General features: G+C 47.2%; 1 protein-coding gene across 1 annotated transcript in view; it reads right to left on the minus strand.

Annotated features, from left to right (window-relative positions):
- The window catches only part of Chst8 (carbohydrate sulfotransferase 8), a 168398-nt gene that overhangs the window by 88371 nt on the left and 59605 nt on the right, over positions 1-20422 (minus strand). The window lies entirely within an intron of this gene.

Here is a 20422-nt window from a genome sequence, read left to right on the forward strand (position 1 = left end):
AAAGGGAGTCCTGTTGCTGCTGCCTGTGCCGAGGACAGCAGCATCCCACCAAGATCTCCTGTGTCTGTACCTGCAGTAAAACCATGGAGAGAGACAGTCTCAGAGGAGGGCCTTGTCACAGGCCATAACCAGCAACACCCCCTGCCACCACACCATCAGCTCTATGAACCTCCAAATCAGCACGTGTGCTCCCTGTGTGGAAGGTCTAAGTACAGGCAGGGATGTGGGTCCTTGTCCTTCATAACTAGCCCAGTGGAAAGATCTGCTTTTGCCCCAACTCCGTTCTTCAGTATGCTAGGGACAAGTATCTCCATGGAGCTGGAGGCTTTGAGGAGGCTCCTCACAGCTTCAAAGGATGCTGAGCCACAGCTGTCCTCATCGATAGACTGAGATGGGACTGGAGGGATCCAGGCTCTGCTGGATAGTTACACCCGTGGGAGCTGAGCCTTGGAGCAGCTAGCCCTGAAATTTCAGATCTCAGGCTCAGAGGCTTTGTGCTGCCATCCTGCCACCTCTACTTGACTTCTGGCCTCTGTAGACCCAAAGTATGCCCACGTGACTTGCCCTTCACTTTGGTTTTGCCAGAAGGACAGAAGAAATGGCCACTATTGAAAATATAAATAAGTGACCTTGAACTGAGCTAAAGCTCTGTTCATTGCTTCTAGGTCTGGCCAGCATACTGCCACACTCTGGTCCCTCGATCCCTACCATGTAGGACTTTGAAACCAAGAGCCAAAATAAAGCTCTCTTTTTTTAACTTATTTCTGTCAAGTATTGTGTCATAGCAATGAGAAAAGTATCTAATCACACCCAGAGGCCATCTGTCCAAAGACAGAAGATGAGGTTCTGCAGTGGTATGGGTATGGGTTTAATGCCATGGGTGTCAAGGATCCATCTGCCCAGGCAAGCAGCAGGTGTCCCGAGGACTTCCTCTTTGAAGGAGCATCCCCTTGTTCTTTTATCTTTACCTGGCTCTGTTGCCCCGAGCCAAAGAATATTCCTTCCTTTGCACCTGAGTGGTCTGCAGGGATTTTGTTCACCCTGGCACAGAGCAGTGCCCAGGGGAAGCTGAGGCCACCTAGGGCCTTTGTAGGACTGCAGTTAGGTGGCTGGCTGTAAGTCAGATGTGCTGCCCAACACATTTCCCTACCCAAGTCCTGAGTCCTGAGGGACCAGCCTCCACCGAGGTCTCTTTGGGTCCAGCCTGTGGACCATGAAACTGGAAGTGATGAACAGTCCTCCCCTGCTTCTGTGCCCAGGAAAAAAAATTCCCAAGGATTAGATTGCTTCTCAGAAAAGCTCAAGGGCTAAGGAGTATAAACTCCAAGTTTGGGTTTCTCCCTTCTGCAGTCTTTGTAATTATTTTTTCACTCAGTTAACTTTAATTAACCTGCCGCAGGCCTCTACGCGCCTGGCGCTGGGTTCCCTGGACTGTGTGGAGCAGGTGGTTCCCACGACCTCCCAGCTTTTATGCTTGGGAAACAGCAGTGAGTTGAGCTTGCTTTATCTGTGGAGCCAACTCTGGGGTTGTGAACAGGCTGTGACCTCAGAACAATGGACTTGCCCTAAATAGAGACTGCTGCTTCCTGCCATCAATGACGTGGGGGGAGGGAGATCCTACCCTGCTTGGGCCCAAGGGAGAGCCACAGATCCCCAGAGGCTCAGACCTGAGGGTCCTTTATGTACAGTCAGGGCTGCCCTAAGATGGATTGTCCTGTGGGGGAAATGAGAGAGGGTTCTGATTTATTGTCTTCAAAAGACACAGGTGCAGTTTAGATTCCATCTAAAGGATGAAGTCACTCTCTGTATGGAGGCCCACAGCCTGCCCAATGCCCTTTCCCCAGACTGTGCATGCAAAGTCTTGGGCCAACCATTGCCAATCTCCAGCTACAAGGGGACCATGAATGATCAAGGGCATGTATCTTACCCAGAAGAGCTATTTCAGAGCCTTTCTTCATCTATGTGTTCCCAGGCACTCTTTCCCCCCTTCCCCAACCATCACCATCAACACACACACACACACACACACACACACACACAGAGAGAGAGAGAGAGAGAGACAGAGACAGAGACAGAGAGACAGAGAGAGAGAGAGAGAGAGAGAGAGAGAGAGAGGAGAGAGAGAGCTATCATAGTCCTTTAGGATGCCCAAACAATCCTGGAAATACCATTCCAGTGACACAGCAGGCTGCAGAATCTCAGCAAGGAAGCCCAGGAGGACGATGGATGCTGTGCATGCATACTGAGTGTACACACACACACACACACACACACACACACGCACACTTTCAATGGTCCACATCAAGGCCTCTGCAAGCTATGGTGTTGGTATGGTTTCTACAGCTTTGTCAACCTCCTGAGTCAGACATCTAGAAGCCAATTTGACCAAGGATGGGTGGCCTCTGGCATGGAAACAATTCATATGGAGGATGTTGTGGTTTGAATAGGAAATGTCCCACACAAGCCCATGTCTTGAGGTCTTGGTTCTGAGGTGGTAGGATTGTTTGAGGAGGGTATAGCTGAAGGAAGTAGGTTGCTAGGGGGTGGGTCCTTGGGAGCATCTTGTCCTTACCCCTCTTCTCCTTACTGTTTCCTTCCTGTTTGTCATGAGGTCAAGAACCTCTTCTACTACAAGACATGCTGTTCTGCTCAAGCACACAGGGTCAAGTGACCATAGACTAAACCCGCTGAAACCATGAGCCCAAATAAACCTTTATGTTGTTTGTCAAGAATGCTGTCAGTGACCAAAAACAAACAAAAAACAACAAACAAACAAAAAAACCTAACTACAGAGAGGAAGAGAGGAAAGACAAGCTATGCCTAATACACAGCTACCTGAGAGAAATGAAGAACATGGCCTGGGTGTCGCCCCTAAGGCTATTTGATGAATAAAGGGACTTAGAATCCCAAGTCATCACTGTTTTGTTTGTTTCCTGCCTGGAGCTGCAGATGTGTCTACAGAAAGAGGTCAGTCCCTTCTCTTCCCCAATCTCACACATTCACCATTAGAGACACTACAGACCTCTATCAACTAAAGGGGCCCTATAGCTGTGCCCCAAATCTACCCATACCAAACCCACCACATGGAACAGGATCTGGCTGCTCATGTGCCTGGGATCCAGAATTGGGGGGTGGGTGACTCAGTTGCATAATATTTGCCATTTCTAAGGCCCATGAAAACACCCCAGCATCCTGTCCATGCTCAGGGATCTGGTGTTAGAGCTTCATGTGGCTTCTCCATCCAGCCTTTAAGCCCCTGACCCCAGCCTTTCCTTCTGGAACTCTCTTCTCTGTGTTTGCTCTCACTGGGGACCACCTGGCTAACTCCTGGCTCCGTGCAAATGAGAATCAAACGGTCAGTTGCCTCTCCTCCTGGGTAAGTGGCTTGTGATATAGCTGGATTTGTAATGTGCCAGGAAACCCATCCTCCTGGAATCTGCAAGACCCTTTCCCCCAAAAGGTAGGAGAGGACAGAAGGCCTTCCACAGATCTAGATGCACGCTCCGGAGGATGTTTGTCTGTGACTTACCCCTCACCCCCAATCTTCCCCCTCTCCAGGTTTTTTTCTTCAGTCACAGGATATTTTCAAGACGACAGGGAGCTGTGGGTCCCAAGACCATTTGTCTCCCTCTGCTGAGTCCAGCTGCTGGCTGGGACCTCAGTACTACAGTCTGTCAAGGCCAGGACCTGGCTGCTTGCAGGCGCTCAAACACATCTACAGGCTCCCACTTGGGACCGTCCTGTCCTCATCACACAGCTCTGGTGACAAGTGCAACCTCCCCTCACCTCCCTAGTCCCTTCCAAGGCCAGCAGTCAGTAAGAAAATTCAAATAATTGGGGATAAAGAAAAGATGGAAGGGGGCAGTTAGGACAAGAAAAATACATGCTGCTGTTGAGTTTCCTGCCCTGCTCAAAATTCCAAACCCTTCTAGTGGCTTCTCTCCCTGAGGCCTGAATGGCATCACCAATTTTTACTTTGAAAAAGAAAAGATCCAATTAATATTGTAACACCTCTGGGACACAGGAAAAGGCCAAAGATTCCTCCCATTTCCTTATTTATTTGATTTAAAAATTTGTCTCTTTGGGGTAATTGACTTTAGGGTATAAGCAAAGGCTTGGGAATTCAGCCAAAACACACGCACCTCCAGCGGGGACAGCCGGACACTCGGACGGTTCCAAGGACACGCTTGGCTGTGGCTGCTCCAGAGTCTGGATGTTCGCCTAGGCACCCAGAGGACCCCTCTGGTTGTGGGGACCCGCCCCGACACCCCACACCTGGCAGCTTGGATGCGCCCACGTGGTCAGCGGGCCCCAGGCCCAGGAAAGTTCTCTATCCTGGTGTCTCCTCCTGGCACAGGCAAGAGCAAACAATGCCGTCCCTCCCGGCTGAGGGCTACGGGAGATGCTGCTCATCGGGAGACAGGCTGCTATGGCAACTTGAGGAGAATGGAGCCAGGCACTGCCGTCACCTTGAATCCGGCACCGTGCCTTCTGCCGCGGTGACAGAGAGGAACCTGGCGCCCGGCTCTTCCCAACACCGCAGCCGGACATCGGCAGCTGACCCCTGTCTTCCCTCTTCAGCCTCCTGACCTCGGGTACCAATCGGCCCAGTCCTCCGAGAGCACCACCTCCAGCTGTTTTGTCAGACTAGTTCTTCCGTGTGCGCCGGCTCCAGCTTACTTCTGAGATGGTGCTTTTCTTGATTTCAGCTCATTAAAATCCTGCAGCTAATTAAAAACCCGTTCTAACGGCGGCGGCGGCGGCAGCGACTGCAAACTCTGGGACTTGTCCCTTCAGTTTTATGCGTAGGCATAAAGTTGCAGTGCCGGCTAAGGCAGGCTGCAGACACAGGCCTGAGGGGCTCTGGCCTCGGTCCTGAAATTCCCAGCGCCAAGCTTTGATACGCCTAGAATCGCTCAGCGGCACCCTCCTGGGTAGGTGGATGAGTGGCAATTCACACACCATCCCTTTCTCCGTTACAAGGCCAAGTTCCCTCCGATCCCCCTATACTTTCTGCAGGACAGAGAAAGGGTCCCCTAGTGTAGAGGTCAATATGTAAAAATGGGTTCAGCTGTCCTGAAGCTTTGTCCACACATCCCCCAAGAACACTGCAGTCCGGCCTCGCCCCGTTGCTTACACACAGAAAGGCACCCCGAAAACTGAAATATTTCAGCCAATTCATGACTGCAGGACAGGTCTGGAGGGCCTTGTCAAAAAGCCACCAGCCACAGGGCACATCATGGGTACCATCTCTGCCTAAGACTTCTTACATACACAGGGAATTTAATACCAATAGGCAGGTTAGAGCATAGGAATTCTAAAAATAGAGAAACTGAGTCTCTCCTTATCCTCACCCTGGCAGAACCTGAGATGCCCACTCAGTACTCCAAATCCCTGAAGGTGGAGCTTCTGTTCTAGCCAGCTACACATGCGCAGAGCATTTACCTCTGGGCTCAGATGGAGCTGTGGGGACTCTTGTAGGCACTCTCCATCTTTGTATTCCCAGCACTTAGCACAGTGCCTGGCACAAGGAAAGTGATCAATAGCTGTACTGAAAGTGGAATGTGCGTGAGTTAATAAATGGAAGGATTGGGGGCCATTGGGGGAGAGGCACACCATGAGCTTGGCATTTTAAAAAGGTCATTTATGTTTCAGGGAACTGTGGGTTTGTTTTGATCAGGTCTAGGCTGGAGTCAAGTCTTATGAGTAGCTCAATCTGATGACAGCAGAAGACGTGGGAAGTAAGGACACCCCCAGAGAACCCTATGGAGTCTGTCCCCTCAGAAATACCCAAGGCCCATTGTATCTCAGAACATCACCTTGAATCCTTGCATTGGTTTGAGAGACTGTACAATATAGGGCTTGAAGAGTTATATTTTCAAAGGTAAATGCAGATCCCCCCCCCGTGTGTGTGTGTGTGTGTGTGTGTGTGTGTGTGTGTTGGCTTGTTTTCATTGGTTGTGATAAACTTCATGACCAAAAACAACCTAGAGGAGGAAAGGTTTTACTTCAGCTTACAGGATATGATCCATCCAGGGAAGTCAGGGCAGGAGCTCGAGGCAGGAACTGAAGCAGAGACCCCTGAGGAACACTGCTTATTGATTTGCTTCCCCTGGCTTGTTCAGTTACCTTTCTTTTCTTAATTTTTTTAATTTATTATTTTTATTTTATGTGTATGAGTGTACCGCCTGCATGAATGTGAGTGCACCTGTGTTATGCAATGGTCAGAAGAGGGTGTCGGATTCCCCTGGAACTGGAGTTAAGGATGATTCTTAGCCACGATGTGGGTGCTGGGAATCGAACCCTGGTGCTCTGCAAGGGCAGTGTTCTTAGCTGCTGGGCCATCTCTCCAGTCCCTCAGCTACCTTTCTTACACAGCCCACGCTCACCTGCACAGGGGTAGCACCATACACAGTGAGATGGGCCCTCCTACATTAATTAACAATCAAGGAAATGCCCCGCAGACATGCCACAGGCCAATCTGATGGAGGTAATTCCTCAGTTGAGGTTCCCTCTTCCCAGGTGTGTCACGCTGACAACCAAGATTAGTCATCACAATTTATGTAAATATTTAAGTAAGTCATTTGGATGCCATAAAACTGATTACCTCCAAACCATTTGTATGTTACTTTTCTCATTGCTATGACAAAAGCAGCTTAAAGAAGGAAGGGTTTATTTTTTGCTCATAGTTTGAAGGTACAATCCATCATGGTGGGGAAGTCTTGCTGCCAGGAATGTGAGGCAGCTGTTTACATCAAGTCTGCAGTTAGGAAGCAGAGAGAGCTGATGCTGGTGCTCAGCTCACTTTCTCCTTTTTATTCAGTCTGGAACCCCAGCCTGTGGGATGGTGCCACCCACCTTCAGGGTGGATCTGTTCTCCCCTTAGTTAAACCACTCTAGATATACACAATGAACAATCCCAGAGGTGTGTTTCCATGGCGATTCTAAATCCAGTCAGGTTGAGAATGAAGACTAACCATCATACCTTTCAACTATGGTGTGAGGCTAGAAAACCCCCAAACAAAATTACAGTTCATATGTGTTGGTCAAAAGCCAATGAAGGGACCAGAAAAATGGCTCAGCAGGTAAAGACACTTGTCTCCAAGCTTGACAGTTTGAATTCAATTCCCAGGACCTAAACAGTGAGAGAAAGGGTCAACTCTTCCAAGCTGTCTTATGACCTCCACAGACTCACTATGGATGGCACACACACACACACACACACACACACACACACACACACGCTACACCACACCTCCATGAGGTACAAAGAGTTGTGAAATTCAGAGACAGCAGGTAGGATGGAGGTCTCCAGAGGTTGGAAGGGGAGGGCTCGAAGCGCTGTCTTGTCCTCCACACACACACTCTATATGGCACACACACACACACACACACACACACACACACACACACACGCTACACCACACCTCCATGAGGTACAAAGAGTTGTGAAATTCAGAGACAGCAGGTAGGATGGAGGTCTCCAGAGGTTGGAAGGGGAGGGTGGAATCATCATTCAATGAGCACAGAGTTCCAGTTTGGGAAGATGAAAATGTTCAGAGAGGCACAGTGGAGGCTGTTGCATGCCAATGTGGATTTAATTAATTTCACTCAACCATATACTTAAAAGTGGTTAAAGTGATACATTTTATGGGATGTGTATTTTAACACAATAAAAAAAGAGAAAGCAACAAAAGCTGCCTGAACAAAGCAGTGGATGTCAAGGGAAGGCCATGGGGCTCAGTGTGGGGAGCTCAAGTTCTGAGCCCAGCTTTCCCTCCACCTGGCTGGGAAACTCTCTCAGAATTCAATTTTTCTCTTCTTTTTAAAAAGTATTTATTTATTTATTTATTTATTTATTTATTTATTTATATTTCACATGTACCAGTGTTTTGCCTGCATGTATGTAAGTACACCTGTGTGTGCAATGCCTGAGGAGGTCAGAAGATCCCCTGGAACTGGAGTTACTGATGGTTGTCAGTTGCCATGTAGGTGCTGAGAACCGAACCTGGGTCCTCTGCTAAAGCAACCAGTGCTCTTAATCACTGAGCCATTTCTGAGGCTTTGGGATTTGACTTTTATCTCAAAAACCATCCTTGTTCAAAATGTCCACTGTGAATGAGTTTCTATGTTTCTAGAAGCTCTAGTGTGAAACAAATACTGTGGAAAACAGAAAAGCACCTTGTGAGTTTCACATGCACAGTGGCACTTTCAGGAAGGACAGCAGGCCATCTGGAGTGTCCATCACCCACACCTGAGACCTGGCCCTCATCATGGATCTTGGTCACCCTCATGCAGAGGCCTCTGGGCGGTTTCCAGGGCTATGCCCCAAAGTTCTATACCTCGAGAAGTACTATTGCAGAAGTAGCAGGGTCCCTGGGGACAAGTGAGTTCCACTGACATATATGCCTTCATGGCAGCTCCATCTCTGTGCAAGGGACCAAAGGCCCTGCTGCAGTATCAAAATGGAAATTTTGCAAAGACATGCTCCACCATCTGAGGCCCACCTGGGTGAGATAGGGCCCCCTAGGGCCACTTTGTATCAGGGGACCATTCTTCTGTGTGTGAATTTCAAAGCCCAGCCAGGGCGGTGTCCTATTTACTGAAAGAAATCAGTGGGAACTGGGCACTGAGACTGGATCTCACTTTACAGTTCTGGCTGGTCTTAAACTTGAGTTCCTCCCCCCTCAGCCTCCCAAGGGCTGGGGTTATGGGTGTATACTGCACTACCCTGTCAACGATGATGGAAAACATTTTGAAGCAGACATTTAAACAGGACTAGTGTTTTGGAGCCTAATGTATCTACAGCCAGCTATTTCATTTTAAAATCTTTAATTTTTAAAGAACATTAAAGGGCAACATAGGAACCACAGGGTGATGAAAATATCCTCTTTTACTATATCACTATTGATAACCTGGCTGTAATATTGTACCATCACATGATACAGCTGTGTACAATGTTACTCTTAGGGGAAGTATATAAAAAATACACAGGATTTCTCTGGATTGTTTGGCACAATTGTTTGTGAGTATAAAATTATCCCCAAATAAAAAGTTAAGAAATTATGAACTTAGAAGTTTCTGGCCTTTGGGCTCATGCCTAATGGAATTGAATTCTAATGTCACATGCATAAATAATAGACGACCGTTTTCATGGATTAGTGCCAACCCCCCATTGTATATAAGAAACATCTTAAAAGTTAGGAGACTATACCTTTAATAGAAAAATTTGATGTGTTAGCAACTATTGGCTGATCTTTGTGCATTTTTCAATTGCAAATTGCAGTTTAAAAATGCAAACAATTATTAATATTGATTTGGACTAAAACAATATTGAATCTCAATATATTTCCAGCTCTTTTATGAATTACCCTGTGGACACGTGGTGATTATGATAGAAGAGTATTAGCATGCTCAATTTCTTTTCAGTGAGGATCCTTAAGGAGGGTTCATGTGATACACGGATAATGAACTTCACAGGGACAAGACTGGTTCGAAAGTCCTTGGCCAAAAGGATTACAGATTCGGTGCAGCACAGACTTCCAGAGTTACTTGCCTGATTGGGCTTTTTCCAAACAGATCTTGCAGAGCACAGGTTAAAAACACCTGCTCAAGGCCTAGAATAGAATTTCAGCTGTTTTGAGAGGAAGGAAAGGAAATGGAACAGATATTTATCTTGCTTTGGTAATGTTTCGGAGACGGCACTGGGCACTATAGAAACATCCCACTTAGCCTTCACACAATAACTTCTTGAAGTAAAAATCATTATCCTTATTTGTCACAAGTTCGGTTCTCTGTGAGCAGAAGCTGAGATAGAGTTCGAAGGTGTGAGTGTTTATTAAGGACCCATACCTGTGAAGGGGAAAGGGAGGAAGCTGAAGGGGCAAGGAGATGCTCTGGGGTGACACAGCCTGACAGTCTCCTGCAGCAGGCAGCAATGGCTGTGCTTTTCTACCTCCAGCATCCTCTGTAGCAGGATGCGAGTTCCCCAGCAGGAAAGGGCATGACCTCAGGTAAGGCAGTCTGCTGAAGATCCTGAAGGACCTGACAGCTGAGTCTAGCAGCTGACCACCTGTCCAGTGAGTGGTCAGTAAGTCCTCCCTGGGAAGAAGTTGGATAACGTCTCCAAGTCCACCTCTCTGTTTCACAGCCGACAAAACAAAGACCCAGGGAGACCAAACATGTCAAGGTTATGCCATAAATTAGAACCATCCCAGATCTGTCTGACTCAATTCCTGTCTCTCTCCCCATCAGCCCCAGATTTTCCTCCAATAAAAGCTTACATCACACCTGCTTGACCTTCAGTTACTGAGACAAGAAGGTTTGGAGGCCTCCAGAGGACTATGCAGAAAGTTTGGCTGTGTAAGCAAATATACTCACCTCACTTCCCCCACTAACATCTGTGTGACGCGCACACATGTGTGTGTGTGAATACACACACTGACATACACTTCTATGCAGTTATCACATTGCTAATAGAAGGAGGGGACGTGGGTGATTTGGGTTAAGAGCTCCCCTGATGGTATAGCCTGGAGACCATCTTCTCCCAACAGAGCCACTGGATCTTGCCAAGAACAGCAGAGATACGGCACGGCCGGCTTCCTTTTGCTTTTAGAAAGCACTGAGCTATTCACATTTTCCAGCTGCTCTGACATCCACAGCCACAGCAGGGAAAATTACAGGGAGGAAAAAATTGCATATTTACTTCTCCAAATTGAAAGTTGGGGTATAATATGGGCAGAAAGGAGTGTGTGAGTAAATCTGGAGTGCCCTGGCCCCTGGCAGGGCGCAGCTGCCTCCAAGCTGCCACCAGCAATCCAGAGACTCTGGAGGAGGAGAGGATGGCTGGGAGGACTGGCTTCTTTCCAGGGAATCCCTCTCCCTGTGATTGGCGCAAGGCTGCCCCAGAGGATTTGCCTTTGAATACTTAGCTGCCAACAATGCCTGGCATGGAGTGGGTGTTTGGGCACTGTGTGGTGAGCAAAGCATTCTGGTAAGATGAGACAAAGTGGAAGGAAAGTTCCCATGCTAGAGCCAGGAGGTCCCCCCAGCTGTGGTAATGTGGATAGACCTGAGGTAATGTGGCATCGGCTGATGTAACATGGGTGCAGCAGGTTGGCTCCAAGAGTGACTTCTCCTTTCTTTTTTATTTATTTGCATATATATGAGTATTTTGCCTGTATTCATTTAAGTGAACCGTGTGCATGCAATGCCCCCAGAGGCCATCAGAGAGAATCAGATGCCCTGGAACTGGAGTTATAGACGGTTGTTAGTTGCCATGTGGGTGCTGGGTACCAAACCCAAGTCCTCTGCATGAGCAGCCAGTGCTCTTAACTACTGAGCTATCACTCCAGTATTCCCCTTTAAAAAGATTTATTTTTAAAATTACACAAAATTACATGTATGTGGGAGGTATGTACACATGAGTGCAGGTGTCTATGGAGACCAGAGGCATCAGATCCTCTGGAACAGGAATTACAAGTGGTTGGTGAGCTGCCTGATGTGGGTTTGGGAACTCAACTCAGGTCCTCTGCAAGAGCAGTGTGCATTCTTAGCTGCTGAGCCATCTCTCCAGCCCAACCACTCTTTTCTTGACCCATGAGTTTGTTGCTTTTCCCGTCACTGTAAACAAGTGCCTGACAGAAACAACTTAAAGGAAGATTTATTTGACTCATGATTTAAGATATTTCAGTTCACCCTGGAGGAAACGATGAAGAGGAGTGGAGCAGCCCATGCCATGCCAGGTCAGGAAACAGAGAGGGAATGGCTGACAGCTGGCGCTTTTCCCCTTTTATTCTGTCAGGGCCTTCAGCCCAGGGAATGGTACTGCCTAAATTCAGGATGAGCTTCTCTGGAATCACCCACCCAGACACACACCAATCACCTGGGTGACTCTAAATCCAGCCAAGTTGACTGAAGGTTAATCAGCCTCACCCCCAGCAGGGGAACTAACCTCTGCACAGTTGGGTCTCTTTCAATTTAGGGGCTCTGGGACTAAGAATGTGGCATAACAGTGAAGGGTCTCCTTGGCCACTGCCTTTTGTCCTGTTAACTGGTCTGTCTTGGAAAGCATGATGAAGTCAGGGCTCCAGTGACCTGGGAGTTCCAATGTGTGGCTATGCATGAGATAGGAGCCTACCTCCTCTGTGAGGGTCTGTCCCGCATCTTCCAGTTGACATCCTCTGTTCCAAGCCTCTTCTGCCTTCCTGACTCCTTGATGATCCCTTATTGCACCCCCCCCAACCCATAAGATGCTGGAAAGCCAGAAATTTACATTCCCCTTCGCCCTCCTTCTCCTCTCCTACCACATCCAGCTGCAGACCCGGCCTGCTGAGCCTATCTTTTTCTGTCAGTGCTACGCTGGTTCAGCACCTGAAGCATGGACAGCTCCCACCTGTTTTCAGTCACCACTTCCCTATTCAAAAGCATCTCAGGGCCAGAGCTGCCAACAGCTCAAGCTCATGCATCTCAGTGTGACCCACAGTTCTCTGAAATCCAGTCTCTGTGGACCTCCCAGCCTCACTCTCATCTCTTGCCATTCTCTGATGGGCCCCTGGCCAAGCCATTACCTCTATTGTGTTCCTGAACCCCCCAGGGCTTTCCTCCAATATACATAACCAAGAGAGATAAAGTTAAGTACAGAGCATTGGACTCCAAGTATCTGATGCTCAAAACTACATTTCTTACTTATTTACTGAGTGATAAGTATGTCCCTCACAAACTGATCCCACAGGACTGCTTATGATGCTCTGATGGGTTGATGCCCCGGCATGGAGGGAGGAAGCTCCAGGTAGGCAGGTGAGCGCCCAAGGCCCACTACTCTCTCTGATGTATATACTCCTCCACAGCTGGTCTCCCTTTCATTACAATGGCTTTACTGACTTCTTTGTTTATTTTATTTTATTTTTAATGTGTATGAGTGTATTGCTTGCATGGGTAGGTGCACCCATGTCGTGCAGTACCCTCAGAGGTCAGAAGAGGGCATTGAATCCCCTGGAACTGGAGTTATGGATGGTTGTTAGCTGCCATGTGGGTGCTGGGAATCAAACCCGGGTCCTCTGCAAGAGCAGTCAGTGCTCTTAACCACTGAGCCATCTTTCCAGCCCCTTCTTTGCTTATTTTTTAACAATGCATAGAGAGGTCTGGTTTCTCTCTTCCTGAGCCTGCAGCCACTTTCCTACTATCCCAAGTTCTAGATAGTCTCATGACTCAGCCTCAGGGATAGACAGAAAAGTGGTAAAATCTGAAGCTCCTGGCTTATGGTGCTCCAAAGCATCTGTTTGCCAGATGGAGTGGGTCAGATACAGGAAGCCCTTGGCTGATCAGTAGCAGCTCCAAGCAGAATGGCACTCCACATAGACTCCACCTTTTCCCTCTGTGGACTTGCTTGAGTCCCAAACTCTTACACAGCTGCCGAAAAGAGAAAGGAAGACAGGTGGAAATGCTCATTTTATGAAGGGGCTCAAAGTAGCCAATCATTGCTTTTCTTTAATGGGACACTATTTTGAAGCAGCTCATTTCCTGTAATAACCATACGACTCTTTTATAATGAAAATTATTCTTTAAGTGACACAGCCAGTGACTTGCAGCACCAGATCCACATCTTCAGATCTGCCAATTTGGAAACTTGGATTTCCACCTTCACATCTGCTGATTCTTTTTGACAAGCAGTGCATGTTTTTTGATATTTTATTTATTATTTTTATTTTTTGTGTGTATGAGTATATTGCCTACATGTATGTGAGTGCACCCATGTCATGCAATGCCTGTGGAGGCCAGAAGAAGGCGTGGGATCCCCTGGAACTAGAGTTATGGATGGTTGTTAGCCACCATATGGGTTCTGGGAATCAAATTCAGGTCCTCTGCAAGAGCAGCCAGTGCTCTTAACCATGAGCCATCTCTCCAGCCCCAGTGGTGCATATTCTAAAAGAGTACTTGAGTGGCTGGGGTGTAGCTCAATGGTACTGTGTGTGCTTAGTAAGGCCCCAAATGAGAGAGAGAGAGAGAGAGAGAGAGAGAGAGAGAGAGAGAGAGTTGCTTGACCCAGTCAGAACTCATGTCTAAGCTGAATTAGTTCTGGGGCACATGCTGCCATAAACAGCCTAACTTAGGCTGTGAGAAGGCAGGGGATCCATGGATAAAAGTGATGTCTATCGTTTCAGAGAATTAGCTGGGTAGTGGAAAAGGTTGAGGGTTGCTGGTATGAAAGCCTGCTGCAGACTCACTGGTCAGAAGCTAGCTCCCACTGCTCCATAATGCAGCTTTCAGCATGGGGCACCTGCCCCTGCCTGGAGGATGATCAGAGTAGTGGGAAACAAGTGTGTCACAGGATATATGGTGTGTCCCACTCCAACTCTATCTCCTTCTCCCCACTCAGCTAGATGATGTAAACACACACACACACACACAGACACACAGACACACACACACACACAGACACACACTATTTGGTGGAATGGCATCCATCCTCCCTCTAATCCATAAAAGATTGGTATCTTTCTAGAAGGGGAACTGCAGACACAGACTCATACCCCATATCCTAGGGGAATCTTTATTCCTGTGAGGATGTTTATGAGTGTCCATATGCCACACCTGTGCAAGCATGCAGACATGGATCTGTGTGTCGGTAAGCTGGTGAGCATGTGCTGAGTGCACGCATTTGTGTTTCCAAATCTCTCATTCTCCTATGGGCAGCCACTGAATAGGACAGTCAGCTGCATCCAGACTATGCCCTGCTTCTGACCACCAGGAAGAATGGCTCCAATTAGCTCTCGCCCCAGCTCCTTCTTGGCAGAGGACAGCAAAGCTCTGTCTCTTCTCTGGGTTTGAGGGAGGGCAGGAGGAGGGTGGCCTGGGCTGGCAGGGTGGGTGAGCTCAGGAGTGGCAGCCATCTGCCATCTGTGCCTCTGCTCCACTGTCCGCTCTGTCCCCTCTCCGCCTCAGGGTGCATCACTCTGGCGACCCCTGGGAATTGGAAGCTAATTTTCCACCATCATTAGTGATGGAAAGACCTTGGGTTCTGCCTTTAATTAAAGTCAAACGTGGGGCTGAGGAGAAGCACCGCATGAAGACGTCCTCGTCTCACTTGTAAAAGCCATATGCAAATAATTAAGCAAGGCATGGAAGCCATAATTAAAAATTTCACAAACTCCTCATTAGCCGAGCAGTTTGCACAGAGAAGAGGGACTGAGTTCCTCCCCCAAGACATGGCAGTTCCTGCAGATGGTTAATTGGGGCCAGGGGGAACAGTGGGCCACACCTAGGTGACAGAGCACCCGGGGAAATGTGCCTTCAGGGCTCCTGGTCTCCCCAGCCATCCACAATAATAGCTACTTCCATGCCAGAAGCCTCAAGCCAAGGGCAGAGCTCCCAGGAGGAAGTGGGAAAACACATCTGTCTCTCTCCCAGGACACGAAAGCTCCACAGTACAGACCCCAGGCCCAAATCCCACTGCCTCTGCCTGGTGCAGTCCTGATTTGTACATAGATGGGACCCACTGACAGAATAGGAAGAAAGGTCCCCACTGGAGAGTAGAGACCCCTCCAGTTGGGCATAATTGAAATCCTTCCTTCCTGCTTGCTTCCATATCCTGAGGTCCCTCAACCTCTCCCATTCAAGTATATGTCCCTGGGTCTGGTGGCCACTAGGCAGTGACTCACCTCAGGACAAAGGCCCTGGGCGGGGTACTCACACCCCTGAAAGCACTCTTCCAGCCCCAGCTTTGATCAGTATCTCTGGTAATGGGTAGGGTAGAGTGGCAGAGAAGTGCATCCCACCTCGCTGTTCCAGATGCTCTTTGGTCCCCTCTTTCCACCACACCAGAGGTCCCTGTTTCCAGGTCTTAGTGTCCACAGACGTCTGGATCAGCCCCTGATGGAGATTGATCTTGGTCACCACAGGCATAATCTCTACTCACTCATTGACATTTCCAAATGAATATTCACTCGTCCCAATCGTGGCCACTTGTTTTCCATCTCCTCTGATCAATGGCACTCCTCGGCAGGCACCGTGCTCACTGGAGACATTGACTGATGGCCAGGAAGCTGCCCGGAACACGAGGAGACAGAAGTGACCTCCCAGCTAAGAGACTAGGACACTGGCCGACTTGCCTCGCCCACGGGCTGCCCTGCCCTGGAATGGCCAGATCATCTACAGGGACACAGCTGAAATTTGTCTCCTCTTGCTGAAGGTGAACGCAAACAGTCCAGAAGGCAGATTTGTTCATTTCAGCTTTTTGGTGTTGTTTGAGTCAGGATCTCCCTATAACTCACTATATAGGCCAGGCAGGTCTCTGCCTCCCAAGTGCTACTGAATTAAAGGCATGTGCCACCACGCCTGGCTGTTGATTTTGTTTTGAGACAGGGTGTTGGTGTTGCTTGGTAGCCCAGGCTGACTTTGAACGCACTATGTAGGCCAGGATGGCTTTGAAATCCTGATCCACCTATCTCAGTCTCCCGGATACTGACATTGTAGGCATGCACCTCCACAAGCACATATTATGAGACACAGGCCCCTCAGAGCTGAGTTTGTCCTGCTTGGCTCCTTGACCCAGAAGATCTCTCCATATGACATCTTCATCTTTGTCCCTGAATGCAGCTCTTTACAATTCAAGTCTTGACTTTTCTGGTGGCTCAAAAATAAAACATCATATCTCTTTCTTTTCTGTCACATAGGGACAATGCAGGCCCCTCTACCAAAGGTGGCCAGACACTGTGCCATGCACTGAATTCTCAGAAATGGGTCCTCAGGCAGGTGTGGTGACCCAACTGTAAACCCCAGCACTTGGGAGACTGAGGCAGAAAGATTGTGAGTTCAAGGCCATCCAGGACTATATACTGAGACCTTTGCCTCAGAAAAACAAAAACAAAGCAAAATAATCTTTTCCCAGAGACACTGGGTTTCAGGAACATCTTCACTAGTCTTGGTCCCGGCTGTCCATTTTCCCTCTATTTCATCTTCCCCAGCACCACACCATCATCAGCTCTTGGAGTCAGCTTGGGACTCCCTTCATTCTTTTCCCCCTTCATTTAAAAAAGTCAGTCTGGGGCTGGAGAGATGACTCAGTGGTTAAAAGCACTGACTGCTCTTGCAGAAGACCTGGGTTCAATTCCCAGCATCCACATGGCGGCTAACAACTGTCCATAACTCCAGTTCCAGGGGATCCCATCGATGCCTTCTTCTGACCTCTGAGGGCATTGCGTGACACGGGTACACTTACACACATGCAGGCGATACACACATACACATAAAATATAAAAATAAAATAAAATATATTTTTTAAAAAGCCAATCTGCCTGCAGGTCAGAGCCCCTGCCTACCATCTCCTTCGGCTCCTCTGTATCTTGGCTGCTACAAACATACCTGCTTACCAACCAGCATGTGTAGCCACTGACATCTCCTATAGGCTGAGCACCCTGAACTTCCAAATTCAAAACACTTCTAAAGTCTAAACCTTCCCCCATCACTGCTGACATGCTCCACAGGTTGAAAATTTCACATTGTGAAACTTGGCTTCACACACAAAATTAGTAACAATATTATATAAAATCACTTTCAGGTTGTGACTATGAAGCATAAATGAATTCTGTGCTTAGACTCGGGTCTCATCCCCAAGATATCTCATTATACACATGCAAATATTCCCAAATCTGAGCAATTTGGAAATTCAAAATGCCTCTGGACCTAAGCATTTTGGATAAGGGAGGTTCCATATGTAGTACATAAAAATGAAGAAACAAACCATACATAAATTATACCTTCTAATAGTCCCTCCCCCTCCTTTCTCTCTTTCTCTCTCTCTCTCTCTGTCTACAATTTGTGGTGCTAGAGATTGAACCTAGGGTCTCATACATGCTGGGCTAGTACTGTACCATTTAGCTATGTCTCTAAGCCCTTCACTGGTGGAATTTAGATAAGCACCCTATCACTGAACCACACACTCAGCCCCTCACTGAGGGAATCTAGGCAGGTGCTCTACCACTGAGCCACACCACCAGTCCCTCACTGGGGGATTCTAGGCAGGTGCTCTACCACTGAGCCACACCACCAGTCCCTCACTGGGGGATTCTAGGCAGGTGCTCTACCACTGAGCAACACTCCCAGCCACTGACTCTGTTTGATTTCCTAAAAATTCATTGTGAGACATTTCAGAGTTAGAAAATATACATACAATACAAAGAGTAACTAATGAATTCATTGCCCATCTTTTTAATTTTTTTCATTTTCTAGTTATGAATGTTTTGCCTACATGTATGTGTATGCATCACATGTGTGCTGTGCTTGCAGAGGTCAAAAGAGGGCAGCAGATCTGAACCTGGAGTAACAGGGGGCTGTGAGCTGCCATGTGGGCACCAGGAACTGGCCCTCCTCTGCAAGAGTTCTTAATCCTGAGTCATTTCTCTAGTCCCTCATACCCCATCTGAAAGAAACAAAAGAACTGTCAATAGCAGGGGTCCCCTTGCCCCTTTCCTATTGCTTCTTGAATTTTCTCCTCCAAAGGCAAACCATTCATGTGGTTAATATTTAATGTGCACCCATTTATGCCTGGCACTATTCTAGGCAACCATCAATCAACAAAACAAAGGCCCTTCCCACCCTTATAGACTTATATTCCAACCAGAGAAAAACAACAGTATAGTAGAATACATACAACATTAGAAGTTGCTGAACACTAGGGAGGAAAGAAAAACAGAGTAAGGTGAGGGGAGTGTGCAGGGCTTGAGGCTCAAGCTGGTCTCAGGACCTAGGTATATGAATGGAGGCTTCATTGGGAAGGTGCCATTCGAGTCATGTAGATATACAGGGAATGACTTATACAAAGGTCCTGGGGTGAAGATCCTCCTGAAATCCAGTGTGTCTGAAGAAATATGCCTATCAGGAAGAATGAATGGAGGGTTGGAGAGATGGCTCAGTGGTTGTGAGCACTGACTGCTCTTGCAGAGGATCTGGGTTCGGTCTCCAGCACCCACATGGCAGCTGTGGTGGTTTGAATGAGAATACCCCCCATAGACTCCAAATATTTGAATACTTGGTACCCATTTGGTGTTGCTGTTTCATGGACCAATTAGGAGGTGTGGCCATGTTGGAGGAAGCACATCACTGGGGGTGGGCTTTGAGAGTAGATTGCCACCTCCCATTTCCAGTCTCTGTCTCTGTCTGTCTGTCTCTGTCTGTCTGTCTCTCTGTCTGTCTCTCTGTCTCTGTGTCTCTGTCTCTCTCTGTCTCTGTCTCTCTCTCTCTCTCTCTCTCTCTCTCTCTCTCTCTCTCACCTGCTGGAAGGTGTGAGCCCTTAGCTTCCACTCCAGCTGCCTCCTGCCATGCCTCCCATAATGATGGAGCAATCCCTCTGGAGCCGTAAGCCTAATAAACTCTTCCTTCCAAAAGTTGCTTTGTTCATGGTGTTTTATCACAACAGAAAACCTCACTAATACAGTTGCTAACAACTAACCATCTGTAACCTCAATTCCAAGGGATTTGACACCCACCCTCTTCTGGGCTCTGCAGGAATTGCATGCATAGGTACACTTGCATACATTCAGGTGAAGCACTCACACACATAAAATTTTCAAATGTTTTAAAAAAGAATGAAAGGACATGAGTTCAGAGAGGTGATGGGGGCAGTCATGTGGGCCACTGCCTGAGTGAGAGAAGAGCAAAGAAAAGACATAATCTGACTGGGATTTAAGCAGGACCCCTCTGGCCACATTAAGAACAGAAACAGAGAGATCAGGGAAGAAGCCCCAGCAATCAGCCAGGTGAGAAATCTCAACTCTAACATGGAAATTGGTGTCTACAATTCTCAGAACTTGTGCTTTTTAAAAAAATTATTTATTTAATAACCACATACTTAGAAGAAGCATTTCATTACAACAGCATTGACATATTCAATAACAATTTCCTAAGCTAAGATGCATCTCTTTCAAAATTGGCTGTAAATTTTTAGGTTTACAGTTGAATTATTACAGTTATACAATATTGTACTCAGTATAAACCCTATAAGACATAAAATTAAATGAGGTTATTAACTTTAAAAAAGATCTCCATTTCATTATTAAAATACAGTTTCATACAGAAAAATTCATTTTTAATGCAATTGACATTAAGATGTTTGCATATGCGTTTCTAATCTCTATATATCTGATTATTACTAGTCACAGTCGGTTACTTTCTGAGCTCCTTGGCATCTGAGCATGGATATAAAGTTAGATTTCAATGGTAATGTTTTTCATACCTATTAATTATTAAGGAGCAAATTTTTATGATTTAAAGAATTATTATTATTTTTAAAAATCATATTTTTAAAAGTTTTTAATAACTATATGATTAGAAGAAGCATTTCATTACAGCTTTAACATATTCAGTAACACACTCCAGAGCAAGAGTACATCTCTTTCACAAGTGGGTGCAAGTTTCTAGGTTCACA

The sequence above is a fragment of the Nannospalax galili genome, unplaced genomic scaffold, assembly GCF_000622305.1.
Source record: "Nannospalax galili isolate Female #2095 unplaced genomic scaffold, S.galili_v1.0 scaffold159, whole genome shotgun sequence".
In the NCBI taxonomy this organism is placed as follows: Eukaryota; Metazoa; Chordata; class Mammalia; order Rodentia; family Spalacidae; genus Nannospalax; species Nannospalax galili.